The sequence below is a fragment of the Corvus hawaiiensis genome, chromosome Z (genome assembly GCF_020740725.1).
Source record: "Corvus hawaiiensis isolate bCorHaw1 chromosome Z, bCorHaw1.pri.cur, whole genome shotgun sequence".
NCBI classification, from domain to species: Eukaryota; Metazoa; Chordata; class Aves; order Passeriformes; family Corvidae; genus Corvus; species Corvus hawaiiensis.
The window spans coordinates 11468934-11485877 of record NC_063255.1 but is presented as its reverse complement, the minus strand read 5'-3'; the positions used below and the strand labels follow the sequence as shown (position 1 = coordinate 11485877).

At 40.3% G+C, this 16944-nt stretch overlaps 1 long non-coding RNA gene across 1 annotated transcript; it reads right to left on the bottom strand.

Moving 5' to 3' along the window:
- Window positions 1-344: 344 nt before the first annotated feature.
- Window positions 345-16663, bottom strand: LOC125319870. The gene is made up of 3 exons (XR_007200922.1): window positions 16654-16663; window positions 14371-14373; window positions 345-427 (listed from the first exon to the last, which is right to left on the bottom strand). It is a non-coding gene; the product is annotated as an uncharacterized LOC125319870 (long non-coding RNA).
- Window positions 16664-16944: the final 281 nt, after the last annotated feature.

Sequence of the window (16944 nt, the reverse complement as noted above, 5' to 3'; positions counted from 1 at the left end):
TTGGAAAATGTAGATTGTAACCCATGAACCTCTATTGCTTGGTCTTGGAATCTGCAAATTAGCATGAGGTTTAAACTGAGTCAGACAGAACCTACCTTTCTAGCGATAGTTCAGACTCCAACAGCAAATCTGACTTCCTGCTTGTGGATGAGAGGCTGGACACGACCTGGCAACCTGCACCCGCAGCCCTGGGGGCCAGCTACATCCTGAGCTGCATCCAGAGCAGTGTGGGCACCAGGATTGTACCCCTCTTCTCTAACCACGTGAGACCCCACCTGTAGCACTGCATCCACCTCTGCGGTCCTCAGTACAAGGCATGGACGTTTTGGAGCAAGTGCAGAGGTAGGCCAAGAAGATCAGAAGGCTGGAGCACTTCTATGAGGACAGGCTGGAAAAGTTGGGGTTGTTCAGCCTGGAGAACAGAAGACTTCAGGGTGACCTCAGAGCAGCCTTCCAGTACCTAAAAGGTACATAAAAGTATACGGAAAAGCAGAAAAGGGACTTTTTACAATAGGAGGGTTGGCTTTAAACTGAAAGAGGGTAGATTAAACTTGGATATTAAGAGGAAATTCTTTACTGAAAGGGTGATGAGGCAGTGGAACAGATTGTCTAGAGAGGCTGTGGATGCCTCATCCCTGGAAGTGATCAGTGCCAGGCTGGATGGGACATTGAGCGCCCTGGTCTAGTGGAAGGTGTCCCTGCCTGTGGTGTAGGAATTTGAACTAGCTGATCTTTAGGTTTCCTTCCAACCCAAACCACTCTATAGTCTATGAACAGTCCTACTCAAAGTCATGCAAGGCATGACAGAACTGCCTTTTGAAAATTTCCAGATTCCAGAAATCACAATAACTTCCATCTTTTTAAAACATTCAAAGCTTCTAAAGACTAAAACATAATAAACTGTGAATTCCCAGACCACATCTACAAGACCTTTGAAATGCTAGTTTCTTAATTTGGGATCACTGGGCTCTGGGATATTTCGGCTAATGACAAGAGAACTTGTTGGTGTTTAGTAGCACAATGGCAACTTTTCCAAAATGCAGCAAGAAATATGTCAAGTTCAGATTTCTAAATAAACAGAAAGATTGCCTGCTTTCCATTGGAGTTCCATAGGAGTCTGAACACATTCCCACAAAATGATTCAATTTTCACCAATAAATGTAATGTATTTAAAAAAAAAAAGAATTATGGTGAAAAATCTCCCAATTTTCATGTTTTCAAGCACATTTTTTGCTTCCTTTTTTCAAAAATGAGATCTCTTTATTATGAAACACCACAAAACAGCAAGTGGTAAACCAGCAAGTACTGATTGCCCTCAAAAACTATCCCAGTTCAATGAAGAAGCTAATTCACATCTTAACAGCTCACTTATCTCCTCTGAATAAACAGAAAAAAACTGTGGGGAAGAAGACTGCCAAGATGATTCTTAATATGCCTTTTAATAAAAAATTCTTACTAGAGTTCTCTCCTGTATTCCAAACAGTACATGAACCTTGCTGTTATGCTGGACACAGTACTGAAGGGTTAGGAAGAAAGAAATGAAGTGGAAATCCAGGAGATGTGAAGACATGTTAACGTGTCCCCATTTGAGACAACAGTCTGCATCTCTTGAACAAAAGGCAAGATTCACAGGCTATATTAGAGTTTGTGATATAGCACATACTAAATATAGTCAAGCTATGTAAAGTGGAGCAATGAGGTTCTTTGGCACTTTTTCAGGAGCTGCACAGAAGAAACGCCAACTACTTTCAGTTCAGAGAAATATGATTCATTGATCACTGGAAGACCCACTTAACACGAACAGGATCCTGCAGAAACCTGGAAGGAGTGGCAATGTTACTGAAAGCATAAAAGCATCTGCCCTCTCTGAGGGGCTCCTGAAAAGAGCAAGACTCCTCAAGTAATGACTCATTTTCAAGGCTGAATCTTTTCTTAAGAGGCAAGGGTGTATAAACGCTTACCTGCATGTGTGGGGAAATACAGACGTTGGTGTTGGTTTGCCAGTGAAATAGCACACCTGCAGGCAAAGCCTAAGGTGAATAAGTGAGCTGGGCTTCGATTACATCACTGCCTCTGTAACAAGGAGATTTTTTGTACTCTGAATACATTACCAAGGAATACACCCCCCCCTCCTCCCCCCCCCCGCCTTCTAACAAGTCAATCCAGCATCTTCTTGCTGCTGAATACCACAGGTCAATATACCAAAAGTGGACCCTTACTTCTGTCCTGTGCAGAACTGTGGAACAGCATCACCCTTTCTTCCAAATGAATCCTGTCTGTGGAGTTCCTCCATAAAGTCTTGAAGTTGGGAAAATAATCAGGGTGTTCCTGGTTCTGCACAAAGGGAATATTCCAGGTTAGGAATATTACCCTAATTTTTAAAAAATGGAAAAGAAAAAGACAAAGGAACAAAAGAAAAATGAAAAGGGGAAGGAGAAGAGAAAAAAAAGAAAAAGCCAACCAAAACCAAAACCAAACAAAAAAAACAAAAACAGAAAAAAAGAAAAAAGAAAAAAGAAAAGAAAAAGAAAAAGAAAAGAAAAGAAAAGAAAAGAAAAGAAAAGAAAAGAAAAGAAAAGAAAAGAAAAGAAAAGAGAAAAGAAGAAAAGAAAAGAAAAATAAGAGAAAAATAAAAAGAGACAAAGAAGAGAAAAAGAAAAGCAGAAAAAATTGTTTATCATTATTTAAAGCAAATATGAACAATTATATAAAATTATTTACCTTTTACATTTTTTTTTTGTATTAGACCAAGGAATAGAATAACTGATCTCATTCTTAAGCCAATGTTGTTTTTCCCCTTGAGTCTGCTGGAGAGAAAACTACCAGCCACAGTGTGGGGCTTTTATCCCCCTGCAAGTAACATAAGTCAGACAAGGCATGGGTAGGCAGTGCAGGAGGGGCATTAGCAATGACTTTTGCTTCAGTTGTATTTATTTTTGGTAAGCGAGCAAAGCAGACAAGCTAGGCTTTCAAAAAGGGAACCTAAGTGAGAAGAAATTTAAGGAGCAGCACTTTTAATGATGCGGCCTTTGCTTGTGGCCAGAAACAATGGAGGGGATGAAGAGCTGGTACCAGTCCCAGCATCCCAACAAAACTGGTTCATAAGGTCATGTGGAGATGTCTCACATTATTCCTTTCCTGTGGTAGCTGAATTAGAGCATTTTCCTTTAAAAGAGTTGCAATGCATACCAAAAGCAGCTGTTTTGGAGGCAGGCCTGTTTCTGAGGGCTCCTGCCTCAGGGGCAGCCCAACAGGCTGTGAGTGATATTGCTGGATATTACAAGAATGAGGGGAGTGAGGGGGGAATTTTTAGGGATCCTGGCATATTTTTAGATAGCTATTTTTGCTGCATAATTGGAGAAGTTATGACTGACACTTTCTCCCTGCCACATTTCTCCTTCTGAGACATCAGCTGTGCACAAACAAATGCCCCTGAAGTCACTGGAAACTGCTCCTATGGCAGCTGTCCCCAAGAGTACTGTGAGTGGGATGTTTTTTTCTCCTGTTTACTGCATCTCTATTTTGGGTCCCTCCTTGTTTGTGTGAAGTGCATACAGTTTATGAACTGCTTGTTGCAAAGATAAGGGAATGTGGGGTGCTGGCCAGTCCTGTTTTCCATTACTCCTTTGTTTTTCTGTTTCTTGCTTCTCTTTCATGTTGCTTTGTCTTTTTGTTTGGTTGGTTTTTGCCCGTCTCCTTCCTTCTACAGCAATGAACACAGTTTCATTGCACATGCCAGTCAGGCCCTGCACACTTTGTCCCCCCTTTCTCAATAAGAAATCTGTTTTGAAAGAAAAAGAGGAGACAGAGAGCAAGAAGTATTCCGTATCTAAAAGCAGCTCATATTAAGCTACACAAATATGGTGCCTCATGCTCTAAGAATAATATAATGTGGATCTTAACCTAATATTGGCTGATCTGTGCGTTTTAAGGGTAACTATTCCTTGAATACTAAAGCAATCATTTCAGATGAGTTACAAAAACAAGCTCATTCTGCACACTGCTGGTGATACAGGAGCAACATTTTTATGCATTATAAATGTGGGATACAGGAAGCTGTTGATCCTTAATCTCCAAATACCTCTTTGCAACTGAAAAATATTGTGACTATGCATTTGCAGCTTCATTTCAAATCTGCAAAAAAAATCATCGGGCTGGGACACCTGCCATTTGGCTACTATGTCCTCCTGTGCTGGCACCAGTGGGGGACTTTGTGGAGAGCTGAAATGCTCACCAGGCCATCAAGCTATCCTACCCCAGCCTGCAAGATGTCCAGCATCTCTCACGGAAAAAGCACCTACGTGTCTGAAGGAAATGCAGGTGTTCAAGGAGTGGTATTCATACTTGCAGTGTAGTGCACTCTGTCTCTCTGTGCCAGTAGAGATTAAATGCTTCCACTTTGCTGAAAGGAAGTGTAGAAGGTACTTCTCTGGTGTCACCTGGGAATTTTCTAAAATCCATTCTGTTTGAGGTGTTTGCTATGCTCACCAAAGTCATTAGGAACCTCACGACTCAAAGAGATGTTACATGAGATCTGTACTAACTCTTTAGCTTCTTTTGTGATTAAGTTGAACAATGTAAATCCACTTTTTTCTGTCTTCTTACCATGATGCTTTTCCTTTCTTGCTTTTTCATGTACAGATAAAAGTATTTTTGCATAAATGTAAATTCCATTTCCAAAAAATACCACGGTTTCAATTTTGCTGCAAAGGTATTTGTGTAGATATGTAGATATCATAGACATAGGATAGCTTACATTACTATGGAAGAGCACCTTTCTGAGAATATACCATGTTAGGTTTCAGAGTAAAGAGCTCTCCACTGGAGAAATCAGTACTATTTGCTGCAGTAATTCCCTCTGGGATTTCTTTATTTTTCTACACTTGTTGATGTTGTTGTGTGCTTTCGTTTGTAGTAGACACAGATTTAAGTTTGTTGTTTTTTTTTTTTTTAATCAGCCTAGATAATTTGTAAGCCTGTGCTAGATGCAGTGTTATCTTGGATTTTGGTAAATATAGCAGGCTCAAAGGCAGTGTTTTCAGTGGGAAAATAGCTGGATGGGTAAAAGCAAATGTGCTTGGATATGGATAAATGCTACAAAATACAACTTAAATGTCAAACTGCTAAAGTCAATCTGCACAGCAAGAAAATAACACCAAACTGTGTCAAGCTGATAATATCTTCTAAGCATTGAGGTTTAACATGGGACTGACTCTGGTGTCTGTTTTATGGAGAGCAGTATCAGCTCTCTGCTTCCACACTGCCACTGAAACCACCCTCAGATAATTTTCCTGGGAATAAAAGGTTTAAATCTAGCCTCTGGAAGCACTCTGCTGTGACAGCAAGGAACAAATGGCTACTTTGGTGCCATTCTGGTTAAAGAAACATTAATATGTGACTCAGCATTAAGGTTAGCATAGCTGGAAGGAAGCCAAGAAAATAGCTTTAGCTGATTCTATTTTTCTCTGTGATGCTGTCCACCACAGCAAATGAAAATTCAAAGGAAGCGTCAGAGACCAGTTTGCTGGAGTTTCCCCTGCTGATGCCATTTGCTGTACACTAGGTTTCAGAAGGTGGCATTTCAGCACTGGCACACAGGGTACCTTCTGGCTCACATCCTCTGGTGCCCAAGCAAAGGTATCTCTCTGAGTTGTGTTCCTTCCCTTCCTCCTCTCTTCCTTCCTTCCTACCTTAGAAAAAGTGAATTGACATGACACCCTAAGTTGCTGCTCTTACACTTATTGACTATGTAGGCATTTGAAAGCTGGGCTGATTTTATGCATTGGACAGAGCTGAGACCTGGCCAGGATGGACTCTGTTTGAGGTCACACCAGGTCTGAGCTGGACCTCAAAAATCTGGGATAGGAGAGGACTAGGAAACCATGTACATAATGTCGCTACTATTCTCTCTAACACCTAATTATTGGAGCAGGGCCAGTTCCTGCTAGCTTGGCTTATCTGGCTAAGCCCTGGAGAACTACTGTTGGCTGCTTGAAGCTTTCCTGGTCTTATCCCTAGGATACTGGCTGGCTTCTGACAGATGAAGTATGAAGCAATCTGTCTCCTCTCTTCCCTGGTTCAGACATGGCTCACTGAATGAGGTCCCTTTGGGAAAATCTCCATAATCAGAGTGCAGTTTCTAGCACTGTGCTCCTTCCCTTCCTTTTGGCTGCCTTCTGCTTTGAATACAAGAACCTGCAAGAAGTTTTCCCTAGGCAGACCTGGAGAGATCTTGAGACTCTTGTCATTTGCCAGTGAACTCTGTTTCCAAGTCTTCACACCAGCCTGTACAATTCCTGAGGATATTTCTCAAAACCAGAAAGAAAAGCTCCCAGTTATTTCTCATTTGAAACCTCTAATCCAGACCTTTCACATCTTGCAGTCAAAAGCCTTCCTATTGTTGCTATTTTATTTGCCACATTTTTCCCGAGAGAGAGGCTCTTTGTATAAATTAAATCTAGTGATTGCGTAAGTATAAATTCCATTACCATGGTCTCTTAAAACATTTTTAATTAAAAAGAAGGGAACAGCATGTCCATCAGTCACTTCAGGCTGAGGCCTCCAGTCATCCTGTCCTGACTGATGAAGAGAAGCAGGGGTTGTTTCCCAGCACTGACAGCATCTGAGACACCTCAGCTGCCAATAACCCAGCATTTTCGTCATCCTGGTTAGGTGACGCTTCTATCCTGAAGCTTTGTTCCAGAGGTAGCTTGAGTCACCCATATGACAGGACATGGACACAGGCAGAAATACCTGAACTGACTCTGACTGTGCTCAGATGCAGCTGAAGGAGAGTTGTGTTTACATGAAGGTTTATTACACTACCCCAGACTTCTCTTATTTGTTCTGCTTTGTTTCTCCAAAATCTTTGGACAGATCCCCAAGTTCATGCCAGTGTGTCTGAGATCTGTTACTCAAGTGAGAGAGGGGCTTTATGTGTGCTGTATGAATTACCCATCACTAGCTGCAACCCTATAGCCACCACCCTCTGTCTGGGTCTGCATCGTAACAAGGCAAAAGACAATGTGCTTCCTTCACACAAACTAGAAATAATGCCTCCAGCACTTCTAAGTACTCAACAGAGTTTAAAATGATCATTTAGCATGAATAAAATAATTATGTATTGGTGTAATATTTGGGTTTTATAAAAGAAAAAACTTCAACTCTCATCCTTAGCAACAAAGCAACAAAGAGAGGTCCGGGACATTTATTTTTTGAATAGCAGAACTCTGTAGTCCTGTCAACCATAAGAAATTAGCAGTGCCTTGATATGTTAGAGTGAAGCTTAATAACAGCTTCTAAACCACTCAAAATACACTTTTTTTCTTCATTCAATGAACAGATGTATCTAGAATCAATTTGCAATGAGGGCCAAAGATTAATAAAGCAAATTACCTCTATTATCTTCTATCCTAGAAAGGATTTCTTTCCTCCATTGTGCTAACAACCATGACCTTTGGAACTTATAGCAGAGGCCATCTTTTGTTTTGAGTGTTTGCTTTTATTTACTCTGTTTATAACTTCTTGATGATTAGGGTTTTTTCTTTTGCCTCTGTTTCCACATTCTGGTGATAGGAGCAGGGGTGGCTGCCTATGTCTGTGGCAGCCAATGTATGCCCCAGCACCTACTGTCATTTCCAAGCATTATGTCCAAACATGTCACTCCTGATGGTGATAAGGAAAGACATAAAGGTGTCCCCTGTGCACTTCCATTGTCCAAAAAATGCTGACCTACTTAAATGCCATATATTTTGTTTTTTCACAGAAATGCACTTTCTGCCAAAAAGTGGTCTCTTCAAACAAATTTCAGAGCCAGAGAAAGAATTCATGCTTTTGCCTTTCAAATAGATCTTTTTTACAGAAGTTTACTCCTGAAGGGCGAAAGATAGCATAATTTCAGGATGCATACCACAGCTCAAATAAAAATTGCTTCAGTTTGATTTTGCCTAACATGGGATTGAGGTAAGTTAACCATAAGTTATCTAACCATACGTTAGGTTCCCTTTTTTATTTTTGAGTGAAGTTTAAGTTCCTCTGAACGAGGTATGTAACTCCTTTTAAAAGGCATGAGCTGCCTTGATCACATTCAAAATCAGAAGTTTAATCTCTCAAATTGGTCAGAAATTTTACCTAAATAAGAGTGAATATTATCCAGTGGCTTTTTTCTTATTAATTGTTTTTTAATATTTATTTTAGAATGACTGTTCTTGTCTGGGGATATCACAGCCTGGGTCTTTTGGAAACTTTGGCAGCTGAGTCACTGCCTTATCTAGGTGCTTTTTACAGCTCCAACATCAAGATTTCTAGACTGAGATGAAATATTAATAAAGGTATAAACCACAATAATTTCTCTTCCTAAATAGATGTTCCTTAAGTAGATATTCCTCAAGTAATGATGACTTGTTTTAATTAGACTAAATACATGCTGGATGTCGTACTCTCCAGAGCGACAAGAAGCATGACAGCACATCAAAGAAAGAAGAATAGGGCAACATTATTCGAGGTACTGGAATAGTTTACCATATTGCATTAAAAAGTCAGTCCTCCTTGAAAGGTGCATTTACTCCACAAAGCTTTATTCTTTCTCTCCTAGTGGCATTTCTAGTTTGGAGCCTTAAACTTGAAGTGGATCTAGAAGGAATGTTGCTGAAACCACACTGCCTATTCACCCAGGATATTAGAAATCTTTGCATCAGCTCTGAGTCACATGCTCTTTAGAAGCTTGTATTTACAACTTCATAGGTTTCTGATTTTGCCACTGGGATGTTATGACTGAGCCTGCTGTCTCAGTGGTCTGGAGACAATACTTGGATTCATATTTTTCTCACTTGAAGAAGTAATAATGAAGATATTCACCCTGATTCTGAGAGCTTGACCTCTGTCTCTTTAGATTGCTTTTGCTCAAGTGCTAACAGCACTGCAGAGTTTCACAAAAACTTGTTTTGGTCCCGAGTTTTTAATTTAAAAGGGTGATAATTATAGTGAGCTACATGATAGGATTTCTGCCTAAAGGGCCATAACAAAACAAGATATAAGTTTGGGAAGAAGGAGCATGAACATAAAAACAGATCAGGAGAGACCAGTACTCTTTCAGATCAGCAACAAGTGAGTTTAACTTTTCAGCAAATGGAAAAGAACTTGCCTGAAATGCAAAAAAAGGGACAGAAACAGATCACTGGGTATGGAAGTGGACTAAAGGAACAGAATTGATGAAAAACAGTCTGCTGATGAGGGAAGGATAAGACATCTGTTGGTGGATAGGCAGCTCATCTGATGGGCAATATCATAATTTGCCATCTTTGAAACAGTCAACATGATGAGAGAAGTGGGTGATGGATGTGCTGAAAGTTGTTCAAGAACAAATTTCAGGTTTTTCAGGTGCGGATAAGAGAGCTGGTTGATGCAGAAAGCAGGAACTCCATAACACAGGGATCATCAAAAGTAGGGCAGGAGAGGATTTCCACCAACACAGTCAACTACCATGAAGCCATATGAGAAGTAACTGTGGGGGTGGATTGAGCTTCTGGTTAGAAGAAGGGCAGGAGAACAAGGATTTGTGGTAAAGGAACCAAAGCAAGACAAGAGTGCTGCTAGATAGGAAGCTGATTTGGCAGCAGAAGGGAAGAGTGTGGAAGACAGGAGAAAAGAGCTAGAGGCTGTACTTTTTAGCAAACATACCGGACTGGAAATGTTAAAGTGAAAATGACAGCTGGTACATTTCAAAGAGAAGATACTTGTCTGAATGCTAGTGGAGTTTTTTCTGCTCAGCCGCATGACCACTTCACTCGGCCCAGCAGGCTGCAGCTCCCTGAGAGCACAGCGGGGGTTACCTAGGGCAGTGCGACTGGTCGCATCCCAGAGTCCATTTCAGACAGCCCCACGATGTGGCTCCGGCAGCCAGCAGTGTTACAACGCAGTGGTAATGAAGAAGGTAGAGAAGGGTCTCCCATGAGGGTGGTAAGATGGCTTTATTCACATCTTGTCCCAGTGCCCTCAGAGGCAAAGAGAGAGACCTTGCGGTCTGGGTGTGCAGTGATTTTGTCAGGGGCCCAGGGGTGGTCCCTGGACCGGGTTGGGGTACAGGAGCCAATTGGGAGAAACCAAGGGAGTGGTCAAGGCTAGGGCAGGGAACAGGGAGAACATGGCATGACAGAATCAGTAGGTTAACAGGCTACCACAGAGACCCTGTTAAATATTTGCATCAAAAACTCAACTCAAAAGGTGAGAACATGTACAAGAACAAACTACATACTTTACTAGAGTAACAGATGAGTGGAAATTAATTATTTCCAAGACATGCCATAAGACCTGGAAATATAATACATGACCAAAGAAGAGAGGCTTGTGATTGGCTAGGAATATCTTGAGAGGAGAAAAAACACTGATATGAGTTGAGCATAGGACATCAGTAAAATATCAAAATAATGCATTTATAACAAAAAGAAAGATATTTGCCGGGATTTATCTAGAAAGATTATTTTTTTTTTAATTGAGCAAGATACTGATGACAATTTGCTTATTTGTACTCCAGGAAGCCATGTTCAATAAAGTTTCAAAAAGAGCAAACTGGGGGGCTGACTGTTAAGGTGGTCAGAGGTATTCAACTCTCAGCTGAAGACACTAGAAAAAGAAAGTCTTGACTAATCTAGGAAAATGAAAGCTGAATGAATATAATGACTATGCTTGCTGTCCAAACATTTCTAATGAAGGGTAAATTAGGAGCGAAAAGGGCTACTTTTATTACAGGACAATACTGGCACAAGAGGTGAGTATTTAAATTGGCCATCTAGACATTTTGACTGAAAATTGTGAATACAAAAAGTGATAGTATATTTTATAAAAGTCATTACAGGGGCAGTGGGCCAGATTTTTTTGTTTTGCTAAAATATAACAGCACCCTTCATGGGGTGCTCTTAGGTGCTTTAGATCAAGAGCTGTTACAATTCCACTGTGTCTCTGTGGAATTTTCCCTTTTGGCCTTACCATGTTTTCAAATCTCCATTCAAAGCTCACCATGATCTCCAGCCTACGATCGTAGTTTTCAAGTGTTTTCTTCTGTGGGACACATTCCTTAGTTTTTATACTTTCACAATTTCAGCCCGAAAACTAGCTCAGCTTCGGTAGCCAGGTTTTTTTGATTTGCATCTTCTTTCCTTTGGCCACCTTCTGTTGTCACAGCAGTTGCTAGTTTTATTTGCCCAGTTCCTATGCCTAAAGAAAAAAATACTGAGAATTCCCCAAATTCTCATAATTCTGGTCTCTGCAGCTGGCCTCTGAGACTTTGGTCTGCATCAGCTCTGCCTCTTTGTTCAGGCTTGGCAGCCACTGCAGATCTGCAGTGATCAAAGGCAGGAAGCATCCAGCACACCCTCATCCCCAGACCTCGTTGCAACACAGTCCCTGAGCAGGCCCTGAAATATGGTTCTTTGGGCTGTGATCTATTGCACACCCACACAGAGCTCACTGACTTCACTGTGCCTCTGCCCATGCATGATATACAGCTTTCATTCCACAGTCAGGGCACTTCGTATGGGAAAAACCACATGCCATTTGGAATTCTCCAGTGGTAGAAAAAAGCAAGAATTGGACCTAAGCAGCCTTTTGTGTCTTTGTAACAGATAAAGCTGTTCTGAAACATGTTTGGTTTGTTTTTGTTTTTTCTTTTTCCCAAACAAACGCAAGTCTTCCTTTTACTTGGCTTGTTTTTTTGCAATATAAATTCAGGTTCTGTCTTTTTTCCAAGATTGTGTGATGACAGGGGAACTGTTGAATGATGATGTCATGATGGACTAAAGAGAATACAATTGAGCAATTTGACAGGAAACCTGACTTTTTGTTGGACTATCCACAATGCTTTGGTTTTGACTGTTTAACTGCTCCAATACAATATGTGACATTTTTGCCACTTCAACTAAGGCATGATGGGTCACTGTAAAATTCCTAAAAACTCCTTAGAGGTTCTTCCAAGGTAATGAAGAACAATGAAACTGAGTGTCAAAATGGTTCATTGATTCACTTCAGTATATAACACTGATCTAACTTTACTAACTAGGTAGACATAATCAACTAGTGTCAGGTAGGAAAACACTTAACAATCCTAGTATTTCCAAAGAAAAGCATCAAAGAGGATGTTCTTCAGTGTTCATAAAATGGCAAACAAAAGGACAATTTCAAAGTCCCTTTGAAGTCCACTTTGAAGCAGATCCTGCCTCCCAAACTGTGTTTTTATACACAAGAAAAAAGTGTCTAATATTCTGAATAGTTTCTTGGCATTTCTGAAAACTGGGTTTTTTTCAAAACTGAAAAAGATCCTTGGATTTAGTCATTATTTTACTAAAGGAAATAATAAATTTGAATATCTTTTCTATGAAGAACTGCCATAACTACAGTTTCTGGTGTGATCACAAATTTTCTTATTAGCAAAATACTGTCTAAAAAATCTAGAAAGATCATAGATTTTCAATGGGAAGTCACCCAGCATCCAAAATAGGTCCATAGGTGTTTAAAACCATTAAGCTGAATCATAACAATATCTCAATTTTTAATTTCCCATAGAATGTGCAGTCCAAATATTTTAATTTTTAAAAACTTTGAAGCCTCTGCATGATTTTCGTCTTATTGGTTTATGAAATATTTACCTGGAAGGGCTGGATGTCACATGCAGCTCAACCTTTCTGAAACTCTTAAAATACTCCACATGCTTAACCTTTCAACTTGCATCTTGCTCAGAACTGAAAAGCAGAAGAAAGCAAGATCAGACCTTGTCTGTCTTGTGCAGTCACTACTGTACATATTTCACAAAACAGGGGAAAGAAACTGTGATCAGACAGTCAGAGACTCTCAGACTGAGGACATAAAGAGATGGAGCTGTCACCTCACACCTTTGTATCTTGTTTCTACTTTGGAGAAAACAGGACAAGTTTCTCTGCTGGTTGGACTGGTGCTGGGGATGGTCACTGCAGCAGCTGCAGAGGTATAGACAGTGTGGGATGAATCCATGAGGCTGCAAAATGCTGTGGCACAGGGGCAGTACAGCCCTGCTGCTGTCACACTGAAGCTGAGGGATCAATCCCACCTCTGACCTATGCTGGAAAAAGAGGACTTGTCTGTATGTCTAGGGACATAGACACATGTATGTCTTAGTTCGCGCTAAGGTGCAGAACCACTTTCCACAGGTGAGGGAGAAGAGACACCAGTAGCTAAAACTCAGCTAGGCAGACCTAACTGTCCTTATCAAAAACCGCAGGCTGGGCTGTGTGAAAGACCATACAGAAACACAGCCCGCCTATTCCTGAAATCTGATCAATTGAAACTGAACTGTAATACACTATTTCAGTTAACCTCTTTACAAATAATTCAGTTGATTTAATAACATAAGCTTTTTTTCTTTATTGAACCACATTATTTTGGTACAAAATATGATTCAAATTATTAATTTCCTCCCATTAAGCAGGATCACCATTATCCGCTTCCCAGGATCAAGTTTCTATTAGGTGTATTAGATCAAACTCTTAGCTTAATTGTCTTTGCTGGTCTTTTCCTTGCTGATAATTTGGCCCTCTATATTCATTTGATATGGCCAGGGAAAAAAAAAAGCTTCTTTCTTTGTTTTTTCCACTGCTACCTAAGACTAAACCTAGTAGATGAAAATGAGCTTGACCACAGAGAACAAAGCAAAGTACCGGAGAATGTACCTCAAATCTAATGCAGTAGTATGTGGCGAGAGGCTTGGCCACTGACTGCATGGATGTGCTGCAGTATTCTTGGGCATGCTGCCCATTTCGAAGCACACAAAAAGTGCAGCAGTGGAGGTGCTGCATGTGCAGCCTGTTCATTTTTTCATCATCTGACACAGTCAGAATAATACCAAACCCAGATAAAGCCAACCAGTGCTGCACAAAGAACTGCAAGAACTAACAGAATATTTCTGAGGACATTTTGACTGAATTTATATAAAATACGCCTTCCAGTCTCAGTAATATAGGCTAGCTTCCATTTACATTTTGTGCTCAGACATCACTGGCAACAAATATCAGCCAGAGAGCACCATATGGGACCTCTGCAAACAGCCACTCTGGAATCTGCAGAGGCAGCAAGGTCCCAGTTTCCCTGGTCACCCTCTGTGTATTTACATGCCAGTGTAATGCAACTGAAAAATGAGCTGCTGTGCTTTGTCAGAGAGCTGAGGCAGAAAGTTTCATAGTCAATTCCTCTGAGTTCTTAGATCCTTGAGTAAGTAGATTAGAAGTTGTCCAAAGGTTTAATGCCAGAGATGGATGAACTGAAGGACAGCAGAATCAGCAAAATACATGTCACCAAAATCAGATATATTCATTATATGTGGTAATGGATGACAGATTGGCAGAGCACAGGCTGACTTCTTTGACTGGATTATCATGATGAGGTGGAATAAAGAGATGTTCTTGCTCAGGAGATGAGTCCTGTTTCTGTGTCCAGCACAGTGAGGAGGACACTGGTGATGAGTGCAAGTCTCTATCCTGCCATTTCAGCAACAGCAAAGCTCAAACTGCAAGTTTGCAGTGAGCTGAAGTTTTAATATATGATAGCAAAAATAAATCACAATTTAATGGTCCTCTTGATGTTCAGAATTTATACTCTTCACACTCTCCATGTTTAGCTGTGAATAGTTACATAAGTTTTAGAAACAAAACAAACAAACAAAAAAACCAACCAACCAACCAACCAAGCAAACAGAAAAAACCAACCAAAAAACCAACCAGAATTTTAAAATAACTCTTTCACCCCCCTATAGGAAAGACAGTGGCCAACCATCCAGGCAAATTCACTGCTCAGTCATATTTTGATTCTAAATTATAATGATATAATTCTTATATGTGAGAAAGTTAGAATAAAGATATGATCTGTAACTTTTTCTACTGTTATAGCTCCTGATATTTCCAGGAGATGCTATGCTACAGGTGAAAACACATAAAATTATGTTCTTCCATTTTGGAAAACTCTAGGGTGCTGATTGAGCTTTCCCATTTACATTTTCATGTTTTACTGGAAATCTCTGTTTATTGAAGTCAATTTCAATGATCCATCAGATGAATCACTGCATTTTAAAGGCTAGCAGAGGCTCATTATGAAAGGCACCAGTTTGCTTAAGGTCCCTTCTGTATGTAGTCTGCAAAAACAAAGTGCATACAACTTCACAAGGACAGCTGAAGCGCAAATGATTAACGAAGACACTAAAAAACACACAATAACTTGGCTGTCATTAGCCGGTCCTTTCCACAACCAAAAAAGCCCATATCCATAAATGACAACAGATACATACTTTATTATTTGTATTCCTTTCATCATGAGTTTGCGAGAACATAGAGCAAAAATCTACTAGACTTCTTGTGCTTGAACTTTAGAGTCAACAGTGCTGAATGAACTGTGATACTGAGCATACCCCTAACGCTGCCACACATGATGGTAGTCTGGTGCACACTCCAAGTTTATCAATTATTGCCTGCCTCCAGATACCATGGCCATAAGTTCACTAAACACCAGCTTCCTTGTGCAAGGCCTTCCTTTCTGAGCACCTGTGGGATGCTCTATCAGGTTGCTGAACTGCTTGTAGTACCATGGGTGGCAGTTTTTTCCTCCAAGAGGTCTCAACCACAAGAAGGAACTACCCAGTTTGTAACAGAGACAGATTTGAAAACCATGGTGTACTCGTGCCAGCATGTAAGTATGCCCAGAAAAGATCCTAGCGGGTCAGACACCTGGAATTATCTTCCTAATATTATTGATTATTGGCAGATCTAATCTGCTCATGCCACAAATAAGGGCCTGCAATGAGCCACAGGCATGAAATATATTTTGGTGTTTGCATGCAAGCATTGTTGTTAAGTTGCATGTTCTTCATGAAGAACTATGTGTGAAATGCTGTGAAAAGTTTATTAATATCCACTGGCCACAATGAAAAGTTGATGGATTATAGAGGTGGATAACTTATTAGTTGTTTAATTAAGCACAAGGGTGGTTAAGAATCCTGGCATAAGTATGTCAAATCTGTCTTCCAAGTAAGAAAAGGTTTATGTTTTCGCTTAAAAAGGAAAAGGGTTGGAAGAGCAAAGGATATGAGTTTGAATGAATCCTTGATTAACCCAAGAAGACACTGGATAGAAAATGCCCCTTTGCCCTTGCAACTACAATATTCTATATAAGATTTAAAGACTGCCATGTGTGCCAGAGATTTGGAGACTGATTAAACAGCTTGCTAGCAGCAACCAGACTTCAAGGAAAGCCCTGGAAAAGAAAATACATGCATGGTTTACTTTTATTTCTAGTAATCCTTGTTTCTTCTGTAACCACTTTGGCTGTGTTTGGATTTTGTAAATAAAATGCTTTTACTTGCTTTTACCGTAACCTGACCAGGTTACCATAACCTGACCAAGCATCTGGCAAACATCAAAGCATGCCATCCAGACAGGAGCACAGAGCTTCTCATCTGGTGCTGGCTCACTCCTGCAGAGTAAAGTGCTCCACTCCATTTCTCCAGGATAGATAAAATGGAAGCACAAATTATTTCCACTGAGGTGCAGAATGGGCTTTGCAATTCAGATAAGCAGAGATAAGTTCTGGTGCTGGTGGTGTCTCCAAAGACTGGAATATGAGAACTGGAAGGTCTCTAATAACAGACCTTATTTATCTGTGATTTATGGGGTCACAATTAATACGTTAATGCATTCAAGAACTTTCATCAGCTTCAGAACAGCCTACTGTCCATCTGATAACACATATTGCAGATCAGATCCCCATTCAGAAATTTCAAAATATCAGTCATTCACATAAAAGGAGTAAACAGTACCGGATTACGTCCAGTAAAAAATCACCCATCTCAAGCAATGAAAAACAAGCAGTCAAGCAGAGCAAGTCACAAACAATTTCATAACCATGGAGGTGCAACTGCCACAACAAGAACTATTT